Here is a 16,064-nt window from a genome sequence, read left to right on the forward strand (position 1 = left end):
AGCTTACAGCACCTGGTATTCCCAGGCGGTCTCCCATCCAAGTACTGACCAGGCCCGACCCTGCTTAGCTTCCGAGATCAGACGAGATCGGGCGTGTTCAGGGTGGTATGGCCGTAAGCGAGTGCATGACTCAATAACAACCTTTTTATACGTGTTACAGCTTAGAACATGTCTATTCAATTTGAAATCTTACAGATAAAACATGCAAACCTTAGTTGCTGTCGCTTCAACATTTAGCAACAAAAATGCTTTTCTTGCAGTAATATATCAATAATAATACATTTTGATTTATTACAAGACAGTGTTTCAGTGACAGAGGGCACACAGGCCGTTAAGACGATTTTAAAGTAAAACATGTTTGTCATTTGGAGGCTTCAGCCTGCATATCGTTAGCATAATTGCCTAAGTCATTTTTTGGCCAAATTGAGATTATGCCTGACTCTACTTTGCTGACACAGTAGATTCACCCTGCATTATTGCCTATTATTGCCTAAAAATTAGTTAGGCAGTTATGCTATGAGGCTAATAATGTATAAGGTGAAGATAGAACAATGTATTTTTTTTTTCTTTGGCATGTATAAAAAGCCTGTTATTCATCTTGTCAATTGCTTACGGCCATACCACCCTGAACACGCCCGATCTCGTCTGATCTCGGAAGCTAAGCAGGGTCGGGCCTGGTCAGTACTTGGATGGGAGACCGCCTGGGAATACCAGGTGCTGTAAGCTTTTGCACTTCTTCTCTACGCACTGCAGAGGGCGCTGCTGCTCACTCAGTGGAGATGTCTCAGCTGTGTCTCCAATGACGGTGGAGACACAGGTTCAGGAAATAAGAACACTTTTAAATGTAATGTTCGTCAGTTTTTCCTAAAACTAAAACTGACAAAACAAAGAAAATCCTTGCTCCTCTCTGATTCCACTTTTGAGTTGTGATTCTGTTTTCCAGCAGAGGTTCAGTTCACTCTGATTTCATGTGTCTGAAATCTTCTAGATGACAAGCATGCACAAACGTTATTTCCTAACTTTAGTTTCTAGACTGTCAGTAGATGTTCCTGCAGTCTGTAGCTTTTTTCCTGCTTTCCTTTCTGCACAAAGAGCATCAATGATGATGAAGGTGCTGATCCAGGACATTCACCACTGTCTGTCCTCTAATATCCTTACTTTCATCTCTTTCCAATTTTCTCTCTTTTTTTTTTTTTTTTTTTTTAAGCCTGTCATGTCTGGCAGATATTTCAACCAGAACTGTGATCTGAATGCACTATTGTGCCCCATATATTTACTCTTCCAAGATGAGCTCTATAGATTCTCTATATCCTCCTCTTGTTAATAATGTCCTATTATTTTATTTATTTCTATTATTTACACATATACAGTCATTGTGATGCCAGAGTTGACAGGCTGATAGAGAAAAGAGAGAAGGATAAAAAAAGAGAGAAAATTGGAAAAGGGGATAGTCCAGCAAACAGCATACAAAAAAAACATCAAACAATACCTGGAAAAATAAATTTACAAGTAAAAAAATAAGACAGGAAACAAAGCATGGCCACACAAACCAACAATCCCGCCATGCCACACCCGCATGAGCAAGCGTGAGCACCAGCATCCATGTCATGAAATATACTTACTAACGAGGGTGGAAAGCCGCAGCTCCGCCCACCAGAAGCCCGAGACGGACAGAGAAAGATCCAGGACGCCCGGACTGTCCGTAACCCATCAAGTGCACCGAAGACCTATTGGCCACACACTCCAATGCCAACCGCATGCCCACCCCGGCAGACGAGCGAAGGAGGTCCCAGATGAAAGCCTCCCCAGCTGATGGGCAAGGACCCCAGAGAACCAGAGGCAACGGGAAGCCAGCCCCCCACGCAAGCCGACGTCAGGACCCCAGGGGCCCGAGACGCGCCCAACACCTCCCCACACCACACACACACACAGACACACACACACACACACACACACACAAACACACACACACACAGAAGAGGCCAACGCAGCCCCGAACCGCAACCCCCAGGGGAGCAGGCCACCGCCCACGCCAGAACATCCGGCCCCACTCCGGAACCCCAAGGCACCCACAACCCAGTGGGGCGGAGGGGCAGGGGACACAGGAGCGACCAGAGAGGAGCAGCAGGGAGGCAAGATACAACAAGGTCCAGACCCAGGTCCAGCCACACACACATCCACACACATGCACACATACACACACAAACACACACGCACGCACACACACACTCACACATCTACACACATTCACCCACCCATATACACCCGCAAACAAAGATAAAGACTGTGACAAATGAACAAAGACACACATTCATCCACATCCACCCACCCTCTGAAGCGGGGGCGAGCGGACACCCCTCCTCCAGGGCCAACAGCAACCCCAGGACATCGTCAGCCAGGTCCACGGAGCCCCACCCGAACTCCCATCCCAGGCAGGGTGTAGGGAATAGGGGTTTAGGACACCCCCCCCCCACCCCCCCCAATTAGATAAGATTATGTATATCTGTTTCTGAATGCATGAGGTGTGCTGGGTGCTGTTAAAATTGAGGGCACAGTTGTGGCCCGAGCCTCAACTGCCAGATGTTATGCTCGCCCACATCGTCCCCCCAAAACCCTTAATGTCTAAGGTGCAATTAAAATTGAGTAGCAGCCAGTAGTGAGGGTCTAAGTGGGGCCGCCTCAGCAGTCCCATCTCATCAGCCTCTGGGTAGCATGCCTGTCCCCCAAGGTTCTATGTGTATCAGGATGTGTTGTGAGTTATAACGACTATAATGCATTTAAAAAGGAGAGGCGAGTGGTCATGCAGCTCCACATGCGGCCTCTCCCAGACCCTGCTTGTGTGAGTGATGTGTAGCATGAGAGTGTGTGTGTGTAGCATGTGTGTGTGTGTGGGGAGGGGGGGGGGGCTGAGAAGACAAAGAAGAAGAGAGCCAGCATCACTGGCTCAGTAGGCACCCCTATTTCCCACACCTCAGCAGGGTATAGGAAGAGGTGAACCCGGGGCCCGCAGCAGCGACCCCCAGAGTACTGCAGCACCAGAGCTACATTCAGCTTTTTTGGTCTGCAGCTCAGCAGGCTGTTCGATGTGTCGTAGTGTGTTTAGAAGCAGTTGTTAAACACCGCTGTTTGAGTTTTCAGGTCAGTGTGTTTGATATGCCAGCTCCACCTGAGCTGCTGAACTCACAAGCAAACCATTAATCTGATTTCCTAAATCTGAAAAAAAACCAACAAGTTAATGCTCAGCTGTTTTTAGATGTTTAATAATATGATTATTGAAGTCTTTCCTGAAGCTGTCTCCACTCAGCGAGCAGCAGCGCCCTCTGCAGTGTGTGGAGAGAAGTGCAAAAGCTTACAGCACCTGGTATTCCCAGGCGGTCTCCCATCCAAGTACTGACCAGGCCCGACCCTGCTTAGCTTCCGAGATCAGACGAGATCGGGCGTGTTCAGGGTGGTATGGCCGTAAGCGAGTGCATGACTCAATAACAACCTTTTTATACGTGTTACAGCTTAGAACATGTCTATTCAATTTGAAATCTTACAGATAAAACATGCAAACCTTAGTTGCTGTCGCTTCAACATTTAGCAACAAAAATGCTTTTCTTGCAGTAATATATCAATAATAATACATTTTGATTTATTACAAGACAGTGTTTCAGTGACAGAGGGCACACAGGCCGTTAAGACGATTTTAAAGTAAAACATGTTTGTCATTTGGAGGCTTCAGCCTGCATATCGTTAGCATAATTGCCTAAGTCATTTTTTGGCCAAATTGAGATTATGCCTGACTCTACTTTGCTGACACAGTAGATTCACCCTGCATTATTGCCTATTATTGCCTAAAAATTAGTTAGGCAGTTATGCTATGAGGCTAATAATGTATAAGGTGAAGATAGAAGAATGTATTTTTTTTTTCTTTGGCATGTATAAAAAGCCTGTTATTCATCTTGTCAATTGCTTACGGCCATACCACCCTGAACACGCCCGATCTCGTCTGATCTCGGAAGCTAAGCAGGGTCGGGCCTGGTCAGTACTTGGATGGGAGACCGCCTGGGAATACCAGGTGCTGTAAGCTTTTGCACTTCTTCTCTACGCACTGCAGAGGGCGCTGCTGCTCACTCAGTGGAGATGTCTCAGCTGTGTCTCCAATGACGGTGGAGACACAGGTTCAGGAAATAAGAACACTTTTAAATGTAATGTTCGTCAGTTTTTCCTAAAACTAAAACTGACAAAACAAAGAAAATCCTTGCTCCTCTCTGATTCCACTTTTGAGTTGTGATTCTGTTTTCCAGCAGAGGTTCAGTTCACTCTGATTTCATGTGTCTGAAATCTTCTAGATGACAAGCATGCACAAACGTTATTTCCTAACTTTAGTTTCTAGACTGTCAGTAGATGTTCCTGCAGTCTGTAGCTTTTTTCCTGCTTTCCTTTCTGCACAAAGAGCATCAATGATGATGAAGGTGCTGATCCAGGACATTCACCACTGTCTGTCCTCTAATATCCTTACTTTCATCTCTTTCCAAATTTCTCTCTTTTTTTTTTTTTTTTTTTTTAAGCCTGTCATGTCTGGCAGATATTTCAACCAGAACTGTGATCTGAATGCACTATTGTGCCCCATATATTTACTCTTCCAAGATGAGCTCTATAGATTCTCTATATCCTCCTCTTGTTAATAATGTCCTATTATTTTATTTATTTCTATTATTTACACATATACAGTCATTGTGATGCCAGAGTTGACAGGCTGATAGAGAAAAGAGAGAAGGATAAAAAAAGAGAGAAAATTGGAAAAGGGGATAGTCCAGCAAACAGCATACAAAAAAAACATCAAACAATACCTGGAAAAATAAATTTACAAGTAAAAAAATAAGACAGGAAACAAAGCATGGCCACACAAACCAACAATCCCGCCATGCCACACCCGCATGAGCAAGCGTGAGCACCAGCATCCATGTCATGAAATATACTTACTAACGAGGGTGGAAAGCCGCAGCTCCGCCCACCAGAAGCCCGAGACGGACAGAGAAAGATCCAGGACGCCCGGACTGTCCGTAACCCATCAAGTGCACCGAAGACCTATTGGCCACACACTCCAATGCCAACCGCATGCCCACCCCGGCAGACGAGCGAAGGAGGTCCCAGATGAAAGCCTCCCCAGCTGATGGGCAAGGACCCCAGAGAACCAGAGGCAACGGGAAGCCAGCCCCCCACGCAAGCCGACGTCAGGACCCCAGGGGCCCGAGACGCGCCCAACACCTCCCCACACCACACACACACAGACACACACACACACACACACACACACACATACACACACACACACAGAAGAGGCCAACGCAGCCCCGAACCGCAACCCCCAGGGGAGCAGGCCACCGCCCACGCCAGAACATCCGGCCCCACTCCGGAACCCCACGGCACCCACAACCCAGTGGGGCGGAGGGGCAGGGGACACAGGAGCGACCAGAGAGGAGCAGCAGGGAGGCAAGATACAACAAGGTCCAGACCCAGGTCCAGCCACACACACATCCACACACATGCACACATACACACACAAACACACACGCACGCACACACACACTCACACATCTACACACATTCACCCACCCATATACACCCGCAAACAAAGATAAAGACTGTGACAAATGAACAAAGACACACATTCATCCACATCCACCCACCCTCTGAAGCGGGGGCGAGCGGACACCCCTCCTCCAGGGCCAACAGCAACCCCAGGACATCGGCAGCCAGGTCCACGGAGCCCCACCCGAACTCCCATCCCAGGCAGGGTGTAGGGAATAGGGGTTTAGGACACCCCCCCCCCCACCCCCCCCAATTAGATAAGATTATGTATATCTGTTTCTGAATGCATGAGGTGTGCTGGGTGCTGTTAAAATTGAGGGCACAGTTGTGGCCCGAGCCTCAACTGCCAGATGTTATGCTCGCCCACATCGTCCCCCCAAAACCCTTAATGTCTAAGGTGCAATTAAAATTGAGTAGCAGCCAGTAGTGAGGGTCTAAGTGGGGCCGCCTCAGCAGTCCCATCTCATCAGCCTCTGGGTAGCATGCCTGTCCCCCAAGGTTCTATGTGTATCAGGATGTGTTGTGAGTTATAACGACTATAATGCATTTAAAAAGGAGAGGCGAGTGGTCATGCAGCTCCACATGCGGCCTCTCCCAGACCCTGCTTGTGTGAGTGATGTGTAGCATGAGAGTGTGTGTGTGTAGCATGTGTGTGTGTGTGGGGAGGGGGGGGGCTGAGAAGACAAAGAAGAAGAGAGCCAGCATCACTGGCTCAGTAGGCACCCCTATTTCCCACACCTCAGCAGGGTATAGGAAGAGGTGAACCCGGGGCCCGCAGCAGCGACCCCCAGAGTACTGCAGCACCAGAGCTACATTCAGCTTTTTTGGTCTGCAGCTCAGCAGGCTGTTCGATGTGTCGTAGTGTGTTTAGAAGCAGTTGTTAAACACCGCTGTTTGAGTTTTCAGGTCAGTGTGTTTGATATGCCAGCTCCACCTGAGCTGCTGAACTCACAAGCAAACCATTAATCTGATTTCCTAAATCTGAAAAAAACCAACAAGTTAATGCTCAGCTGTTTTTAGATGTTTAATATGATTATTGAAGTCTTTCCTGAAGCTGTCTCCACTCAGCGAGCAGCAGCGCCCTCTGCAGTGTGTGGAGAGAAGTGCAAAAGCTTACAGCACCTGGTATTCCCAGGCGGGCTCCCATCCAAGTACTGACCAGGCCCGACCCTGCTTAGCTTCCGAGATCAGACGAGATCGGGCGTGTTCAGGGTGGTATGGCCGTAAGCGAGTGCATGACTCAATAACAACCTTTTTATACGTGTTACAGCTTAGAACATGTCTATTCAATTTGAAATCTTACAGATAAAACATGCAAACCTTAGTTGCTGTCGCTTCAACATTTAGCAACAAAAATGCTTTTCTTGCAGTAATATATCAATAATAATACATTTTGATTTATTACAAGACAGTGTTTCAGTGACAGAGGGCACACAGGCCGTTAAGACGATTTTAAAGTAAAACATGTTTGTCATTTGGAGGCTTCAGCCTGCATATCGTTAGCATAATTGCCTAAGTCATTTTTTGGCCAAATTGAGATTATGCCTGACTCTACTTTGCTGACACAGTAGATTCACCCTGCATTATTGCCTATTATTGCCTAAAAATTAGTTAGGCAGTTATGCTATGAGGCTAATAATGTATAAGGTGAAGATAGAAGAATGTATTTTTTTTTTCTTTGGCATGTATAAAAAGCCTGTTATTCATCTTGTCAATTGCTTACGGCCATACCACCCTGAACACGCCCGATCTCGTCTGATCTCGGAAGCTAAGCAGGGTCGGGCCTGGTCAGTACTTGGATGGGAGACCGCCTGGGAATACCAGGTGCTGTAAGCTTTTGCACTTCTTCTCTACGCACTGCAGAGGGCGCTGCTGCTCACTCAGTGGAGATGTCTCAGCTGTGTCTCCAATGACGGTGGAGACACAGGTTCAGGAAATAAGAACACTTTTAAATGTAATGTTCGTCAGTTTTTCCTAAAACTAAAACTGACAAAACAAAGAAAATCCTTGCTCCTCTCTGATTCCACTTTTGAGTTGTGATTCTGTTTTCCAGCAGAGGTTCAGTTCACTCTGATTTCATGTGTCTGAAATCTTCTAGATGACAAACATGCACAAACGTTATTTCCTAACTTTAGTTTCTAGACTGTCAGTAGATGTTCCTGCAGTCTGTAGCTTTTTTCCTGCTTTCCTTTCTGCACAAAGAGCATCAATGATGATGAAGGTGCTGATCCAGGACATTCACCACTGTCTGTCCTCTAATATCCTTACTTTCATCTCTTTCCAATTTTCTCTCTTTTTTTTTTTTTTTTTTTTTAAGCCTGTCATGTCTGGCAGATATTTTAACCAGAACTGTGATCTGAATGCACTATTGTGCCCCATATATTTACTCTTCCAAGATGAGCTCTATAGATTCTCTATATCCTCCTCTTGTTAATAATGTCCTATTATTTTATTTATTTCTATTATTTACACATATACAGTCATTGTGATGCCAGAGTTGACAGGCTGATAGAGAAAAGAGAGAAGGATAAAAAAAGAGAGAAAATTGGAAAAGGGGATAGTCCAGCAAACAGCATACAAAAAAAACATCAAACAATACCTGGAAAAATAAATTTACAAGTAAAAAAATAAGACAGGAAACAAAGCATGGCCACACAAACCAACAATCCCGCCATGCCACACCCGCATGAGCAAGCGTGAGCACCAGCATCCATGTCATGAAATATACTTACTAACGAGGGTGGAAAGCCGCAGCTCCGCCCACCAGAAGCCCGAGACGGACAGAGAAAGATCCAGGACGCCCGGACTGTCCGTAACCCATCAAGTGCACCGAAGACCTATTGGCCACACACTCCAATGCCAACCGCATGCCCACCCCGGCAGACGAGCGAAGGAGGTCCCAGATGAAAGCCTCCCCAGCTGATGGGCAAGGACCCCAGAGACCCAGAGGCAACGGGAAGCCAGCCCCCCACGCAAGCCGACGTCAGGACCCCAGGGGCCCGAGACGCGCCCAACACCTCCCCACACCACACACACACAGACACACACACACACACACACACACACATACACACACACACACAGAAGAGGCCAACGCAGCCCCGAACCGCAACCCCCAGGGGAGCAGGCCACCGCCCACGCCAGAACATCCGGCCCCACTCCGGAACCCCAAGGCACCCACAACCCAGTGGGGCGGAGGGGCAGGGGACACAGGAGCGACCAGAGAGGAGCAGCAGGGAGGCAAGATACAACAAGGTCCAGACCCAGGTCCAGCCACACACACATCCACACACATGCACACATACACACACAAACACACACCCACGCACACACACACTCACACATCTACACACATTCACCCACCCATATACACCCGCAAACAAAGATAAAGACTGTGACAAATGAACAAAGACACACATTCATCCACATCCACCCACCCTCTGAAGCGGGGGCGAGCGGACACCCCTCCTCCAGGGCCAACAGCAACCCCAGGACATCGTCAGCCAGGTCCACGGAGCCCCACCCGAACTCCCATCCCAGGCAGGGTGTAGGGAATAGGGGTTTAGGACACCCCCCCCCCCCACCCCCCCCAATTAGATAAGATTATGTATATCTGTTTCTGAATGCATGAGGTGTGCTGGGTGCTGTTAAAATTGAGGGCACAGTTGTGGCCCGAGCCTCAACTGCCAGATGTTATGCTCGCCCACATCGTCCCCCCAAAACCCATAATCTCTAAGGTGCAATTAAAATTGAGTAGCAGCCAGTAGTGAGGGTCTAAGTGGGGCCGCCTCAGCAGTCCCATCTCATCAGCCTCTGGGTAGCATGCCTGTCCCCCAAGGTTCTATGTGTATCAGGATGTGTTGTGAGTTATAACGACTATAATGCATTTAAAAAGGAGAGGCGAGTGGTCATGCAGCTCCACATGCGGCCTCTCCCAGACCCTGCTTGTGTGAGTGATGTGTAGCATGAGAGTGTGTGTGTGTAGCATGTGTGTGTGTGGGGGGGAGGGGGGGGGGCTGAGAAGACAAAGAAGAAGAGAGCCAGCATCACTGGCTCAGTAGGCACCCCTATTTCCCACACCTCAGCAGGGTATAGGAAGAGGTGAACCCGGGGCCCGCAGCAGCGACCCCCAGAGTACTGCAGCACCAGAGCTACATTCAGCTTTTTTGGTCTGCAGCTCAGCAGGCTGTTCGATGTGTCGTAGTGTGTTTAGAAGCAGTTGTTAAACACCGCTGTTTGAGTTTTCAGGTCAGTGTGTTTGATATGCCAGCTCCACCTGAGCTGCTGAACTCACAAGCAAACCATTAATCTGATTTCCTAAATCTGAAAAAAACCAACAAGTTAATGCTCAGCTGTTTTTAGATGTTATAATATGATTATTGAAGTCTTTCCTGAAGCTGTCTCCACTCAGCGAGCAGCAGCGCCCTCTGCAGTGTGTGGAGAGAAGTGCAAAAGCTTACAGCACCTGGTATTCCCAGGCGGTCTCCCATCCAAGTACTGACCAGGCCCGACCCTGCTTAGCTTCCGAGATCAGACGAGATCGGGCGTGTTCAGGGTGGTATGGCCGTAAGCGAGTGCATGACTCAATAACAACCTTTTTATACGTGTTACAGCTTAGAACATGTCTATTCAATTTGAAATCTTACAGATAAAACATGCAAACCTTAGTTGCTGTCGCTTCAACATTTAGCAACAAAAATGCTTTTCTTGCAGTAATATATCAATAATAATACATTTTGATTTATTACAAGACAGTGTTTCAGTGACAGAGGGCACACAGGCCGTTAAGACGATTTTAAAGTAAAACATGTTTGTCATTTGGAGGCTTCAGCCTGCATATCGTTAGCATAATTGCCTAAGTCATTTTTTGGCCAAATTGAGATTATGCCTGACTCTACTTTGCTGACACAGTAGAGTCACCCTGCATTATTGCCTATTATTGCCTAAAAATTAGTTAGGCAGTTATGCTATGAGGCTAATAATGTATAAGGTGAAGATAGAAGAATGTATTTTTTTTTTCTTTGGCATGTATAAAAAGCCTGTTATTCATCTTGTCAATTGCTTACGGCCATACCACCCTGAACACGCCCGATCTCGTCTGATCTCGGAAGCTAAGCAGGGTCGGGCCTGGTCAGTACTTGGATGGGAGACCGCCTGGGAATACCAGGTGCTGTAAGCTTTTGCACTTCTTCTCTACGCACTGCAGAGGGCGCTGCTGCTCACTCAGTGGAGATGTCTCAGCTGTGTCTCCAATGACGGTGGAGACACAGGTTCAGGAAATAAGAACACTTTTAAATGTAATGTTCGTCAGTTTTTCCTAAAACTAAAACTGACAAAACAAAGAAAATCCTTGCTCCTCTCTGATTCCACTTTTGAGTTGTGATTCTGTTTTCCAGCAGAGGTTCAGTTCACTCTGATTTCATGTGTCTGAAATCTTCTAGATGACAAACATGCACAAACGTTATTTCCTAACTTTAGTTTCTAGACTGTCAGTAGATGTTCCTGCAGTCTGTAGCTTTTTTCCTGCTTTCCTTTCTGCACAAAGAGCATCAATGATGATGAAGGTGCTGATCCAGGACATTCACCACTGTCTGTCCTCTAATATCCTTACTTTCATCTCTTTCCAATTTTCTCTCTTTTTTTTTTTTTTTTTTTTTAAGCCTGTCATGTCTGGCAGATATTTCAACCAGAACTGTGATCTGAATGCACTATTGTGCCCCATATATTTACTCTTCCAAGATGAGCTCTATAGATTCTCTATATCCTCCTCTTGTTAATAATGTCCTATTATTTTATTTATTTCTATTATTTACACATATACAGTCATTGTGATGCCAGAGTTGACAGGCTGATAGAGAAAAGAGAGAAGGATAAAAAACGAGAGAAAATTGGAAAAGGGGATAGTCCAGCAAACAGCATACAAAAAAAACATCAAACAATACCTGGAAAAATAAATTTACAAGTAAAAAAATAAGACAGGAAACAAAGCATGGCCACACAAACCAACAATCCCGCCATGCCACACCCGCATGAGCAAGCGTGAGCACCAGCATCCATGTCATGAAATATACTTACTAACGAGGGTGGAAAGCCGCAGCTCCGCCCACCAGAAGCCCGAGACGGACAGAGAAAGATCCAGGACGCCCGGACTGTCCGTAACCCATCAAGTGCACCGAAGACCTATTGGCCACACACTCCAATGCCAACCGCATGCCCACCCCGGCAGACGAGCGAAGGAGGTCCCAGCTGACAGCCTCCCCAGCTGATGGGCAAGGACCCCAGAGAACCAGAGGCAACGGGAAGCCAGCCCCCCACGCAAGCCGACGTCAGGACCCCAGGGGCCCGAGACGCGCCCAACACCTCCCCACACCACACACACACAGACACACACACACACACACACACACACACATACACACACACACACAGAAGAGGCCAACGCAGCCCCGAACCGCAACCCCCAGGGGAGCAGGCCACCGCCCACGCCAGAACATCCGGCCCCACTCCGGAACCCCAAGGCACCCACAACCCAGTGGGGCGGAGGGGCAGGGGACACAGGAGCGACCAGAGAGGAGCAGCAGGGAGGCAAGATACAACAAGGTCCAGACCCAGGTCCAGCCACACACACATCCACACACATGCACACATACACACACAAACACACACGCACGCACACACACACTCACACATCTACACACATTCACCCCCCCATATACACCCGCAAACAAAGCTAAAGACTGTGACAAATGAACAAAGACACACATTCATCCACATCCACCCACCCTCTGAAGCGGGGGCGAGCGGACACCCCTCCTCCAGGGCCAACAGCAACCCCAGGACATCGTCAGCCAGGTCCACGGAGCCCCCCCCGAACTCCCATCCCAGGCAGGGTGTCGGGAATAGGGGTTTAGGACACCCCCCCCCCCACCCCCCCAATTAGATAAGATTATGTATATCTGTTTCTGAATGCATGAGGTGTGCTGGGTGCTGTTAAAATTGAGGGCACAGTTGTGGCCCGAGCCTCAACTGCCAGATGTTATGCTCGCCCACATCGTCCCCCCAAAACCCTTAATGTCTAAGGTGCAATTAAAATTGAGTAGCAGCCAGTAGTGAGGGTCTAAGTGGGGCCGCCTCAGCAGTCCCATCTCATCAGCCTCTGGGTAGCATGCCTGTCCCCCAAGGTTCTATGTGTATCAGGATGTGTTGTGAGTTATAACGACTATAATGCATTTAAAAAGGAGAGGCGAGTGGTCATGCAGCTCCACATGCGGCCTCTCCCAGACCCTGCTTGTGTGAGTGATGTGTAGCATGAGAGTGTGTGTGTGTAGCATGTGTGTGTGTGTGGGGAGGGGGGGGGGCTGAGAAGACAAAGAAGAAGAGAGCCAGCATCACTGGCTCAGTAGGCACCCCTATTTCCCACACCTCAGCAGGGTATAGGAAGAGGTGAACCCGGGGCCCGCAGCAGCGACCCCCAGAGTACTGCAGCACCAGAGCTACATTCAGCTTTTTTGGTCTGCAGCTCAGCAGGCTGTTCGATGTGTCGTAGTGTGTTTAGAAGCAGTTGTTAAACACCGCTGTTTGAGTTTTCAGGTCAGTGTGTTTGATATGCCAGCTCCACCTGAGCTGCTGAACTCACAAGCAAACCATTAATCTGATTTCCTAAATCTGAAAAAAACCAACAAGTTAATGCTCAGCTGTTTTTAGATGTTTAATAATATGATTATTGAAGTCTTTCCTGAAGCTGTCTCCACTCAGCGAGCAGCAGCGCCCTCTGCAGTGTGTGGAGAGAAGTGCAAAAGCTTACAGCACCTGGTATTCCCAGGCGGTCTCCCATCCAAGTACTGACCAGGCCCGACCCTGCTTAGCTTCCGAGATCAGACGAGATCGGGCGTGTTCAGGGTGGTATGGCCGTAAGCGAGTGCATGACTCAATAACAACCTTTTTATACGTGTTACAGCTTAGAACATGTCTATTCAATTTGAAATCTTACAGATAAAACATGCAAACCTTAGTTGCTGTCGCTTCAACATTTAGCAACAAAAATGCTTTTCTTGCAGTAATATATCAATAATAATACATTTTGATTTATTACAAGACAGTGTTTCAGTGACAGAGGGCACACAGGCCGTTAAGACGATTTTAAAGTAAAACATGTTTGTCATTTGGAGGCTTCAGCCTGCATATCGTTAGCATAATTGCCTAAGTCATTTTTTGGCCAAATTGAGATTATGCCTGACTCTACTTTGCTGACACAGTAGATTCACCCTGCATTATTGCCTATTATTGCCTAAAAATTAGTTAGGCAGTTATGCTATGAGGCTAATAATGTATAAGGTGAAGATAGAAGAATGTATTTTTTTTTTCTTTGGCATGTATAAAAAGCCTGTTATTCATCTTGTCAATTGCTTACGGCCATACCACCCTGAACACGCCCGATCTCGTCTGATCTCGGAAGCTAAGCAGGGTCGGGCCTGGTCAGTACTTGGATGGGAGACCGCCTGGGAATACCAGGTGCTGTAAGCTTTTGCACTTCTTCTCTACGCACTGCAGAGGGCGCTGCTGCTCACTCAGTGGAGATGTCTCAGCTGTGTCTCCAATGACGGTGGAGACACAGGTTCAGGAAATAAGAACACTTTTAAATGTAATGTTCGTCAGTTTTTCCTAAAACTAAAACTGACAAAACAAAGAAAATCCTTGCTCCTCTCTGATTCCACTTTTGAGTTGTGATTCTGTTTTCCAGCAGAGGTTCAGTTCACTCTGATTTCATGTGTCTGAAATCTTCTAGATGACAAACATGCACAAACGTTATTTCCTAACTTTAGTTTCTAGACTGTCAGTAGATGTTCCTGCAGTCTGTAGCTTTTTTCCTGCTTTCCTTTCTGCACAAAGAGCATCAATGATGATGAAGGTGCTGATCCAGGACATTCACCACTGTCTGTCCTCTAATATCCTTACTTTCATCTCTTTCCAATTTTCTCTCTTTTTTTTTTTTTTTTTTTTTAAGCCTGTCATGTCTGGCAGATATTTCAACCAGAACTGTGATCTGAATGCACTATTGTGCCCCATATATTTACTCTTCCAAGATGAGCTCTATAGATTCTCTATATCCTCCTCTTGTTAATAATGTCCTATTATTTTATTTATTTCTATTATTTACACATATACAGTCATTGTGATGCCAGAGTTGACAGGCTGATAGAGAAAAGAGAGAAGGATAAAAAAAAGAAAAAATTGGAAAAGGGGATAGTCCAGCAAACAGCATACAAAAAAAACATCAAACAATACCTGGAAAAATAAATTTACAAGTAAAAAAATAAGACAGGAAACAAAGCATGGCCACACAAACCAACAATCCCGCCATGCCACACCCGCATGAGCAAGCGTGAGCACCAGCATCCATGTCATGAAATATACTTACTAACGAGGGTGGAAAGCCGCAGCTCCGCCCACCAGAAGCCCGAGACGGACAGAGAAAGATCCAGGACGCCCGGACTGTCCGTAACCCATCAAGTGCACCGAAGACCTATTGGCCACACACTCCAATGCCAACCGCATGCCCACCCCGGCAGACGAGCGAAGGAGGTCCCAGATGAAAGCCTCCCCAGCTGATGGGCAAGGACCCCAGAGAACCAGAGGCAACGGGAAGCCAGCCCCCCACGCAAGCCGATGTCAGGACCCCAGGGGCCCGAGACGCGCCCAACACCTCCCCACACCCCACACACACAGACACACACACACACACACACACACACACACATACACACACACACACAGAAGAGGCCAACGCAGCCCCGAACCGCAACCCCCAGGGGAGCAGGCCACCGCCCACGCCAGAACATCCGGCCCCACTCCGGAACCCCAAGGCACCCACAACCCAGTGGGGCGGAGGGGCAGGGGACACAGGAGCGACCAGAGAGGAGCAGCAGGGAGGCAAGATACAACAAGGTCCAGACCCAGGTCCAGCCACACACACATCCACACACATGCACACATACACACCCAAACACACACGCACGCACACACACACTCACACATCTACACACATTCACCCACCCATATACACCCGCAAACAAAGATAAAGACTGTGACAAATGAACAAAGACACACATTCATCCACATCCACCCACCCTCTGAAGCGGGGGCAAGCGGACACCCCTCCTCCAGGGCCAACAGCAACCCCAGGACATCGTCAGCCAGGTCCACAGAGCCCCACCCGAACTCCCATCCCAGGCAGGGTGTAGGGAATAGGGGTCTAGGACCCCCTCCCCAAATTAGATAAGTTTATGTATATCTGTTTCTGAATGCATGAGGTGTGCTGGGTGCTGTTAAAATTGAGGGGACAGCTGTGGCCCGAGCCCCAACTGCCAGATGTTTTTTCTGCTTTCCTTTCTGCACAAAGAGCATCAATGATGATGAAGGTGCTGATCCAGGACATTCACCACTAATGTCCTTAATTTCATCTCAAAATTAACTTTTTTGGAAGTGAT

General features: G+C 47.6%; 10 non-coding genes across 10 annotated transcripts; 5 read left to right on the forward strand and 5 right to left on the reverse strand.

Annotated features, from left to right (window-relative positions):
- LOC115799533 (5S ribosomal RNA) lies at positions 1-119 on the reverse strand. The gene has a single exon (XR_004021590.1). It is a non-coding gene; the product is annotated as a 5S ribosomal RNA (ribosomal RNA).
- Positions 120-607: 488 nt separating this feature from the next.
- LOC115799583 (5S ribosomal RNA) lies at positions 608-726 on the forward strand. Its single transcript, XR_004021601.1, has one exon. It is a non-coding gene; the product is annotated as a 5S ribosomal RNA (ribosomal RNA).
- Positions 727-3,346: 2,620 nt separating this feature from the next.
- LOC115799418 (5S ribosomal RNA) lies at positions 3,347-3,465 on the reverse strand. The gene has a single exon (XR_004021567.1). It is a non-coding gene; the product is annotated as a 5S ribosomal RNA (ribosomal RNA).
- Positions 3,466-3,953: 488 nt separating this feature from the next.
- LOC115799422 (5S ribosomal RNA) lies at positions 3,954-4,072 on the forward strand. The gene has a single exon (XR_004021568.1). It is a non-coding gene; the product is annotated as a 5S ribosomal RNA (ribosomal RNA).
- Positions 4,073-6,687: 2,615 nt separating this feature from the next.
- On the reverse strand, positions 6,688-6,806 carry LOC115799504 (5S ribosomal RNA). The gene has a single exon (XR_004021587.1). It is a non-coding gene; the product is annotated as a 5S ribosomal RNA (ribosomal RNA).
- A 488-nt stretch (positions 6,807-7,294) lies between these two features.
- LOC115799426 (5S ribosomal RNA) lies at positions 7,295-7,413 on the forward strand. Its single transcript, XR_004021569.1, has one exon. It is a non-coding gene; the product is annotated as a 5S ribosomal RNA (ribosomal RNA).
- Positions 7,414-10,030: 2,617 nt separating this feature from the next.
- LOC115799432 (5S ribosomal RNA) lies at positions 10,031-10,149 on the reverse strand. Its single transcript, XR_004021570.1, has one exon. It is a non-coding gene; the product is annotated as a 5S ribosomal RNA (ribosomal RNA).
- A 488-nt stretch (positions 10,150-10,637) lies between these two features.
- LOC115799436 (5S ribosomal RNA) lies at positions 10,638-10,756 on the forward strand. Its single transcript, XR_004021572.1, has one exon. It is a non-coding gene; the product is annotated as a 5S ribosomal RNA (ribosomal RNA).
- Positions 10,757-13,374: 2,618 nt separating this feature from the next.
- Positions 13,375-13,493, reverse strand: LOC115799442 (5S ribosomal RNA). The gene has a single exon (XR_004021573.1). It is a non-coding gene; the product is annotated as a 5S ribosomal RNA (ribosomal RNA).
- Positions 13,494-13,981: 488 nt separating this feature from the next.
- On the forward strand, positions 13,982-14,100 carry LOC115799447 (5S ribosomal RNA). The gene has a single exon (XR_004021574.1). It is a non-coding gene; the product is annotated as a 5S ribosomal RNA (ribosomal RNA).
- The last annotated feature ends 1,964 nt before the right edge of the window (positions 14,101-16,064 follow it).

This window comes from Archocentrus centrarchus, chromosome 2 (genome assembly GCF_007364275.1).
Source record: "Archocentrus centrarchus isolate MPI-CPG fArcCen1 chromosome 2, fArcCen1, whole genome shotgun sequence".
Classification (NCBI taxonomy): domain Eukaryota; kingdom Metazoa; phylum Chordata; class Actinopteri; order Cichliformes; family Cichlidae; genus Archocentrus; species Archocentrus centrarchus.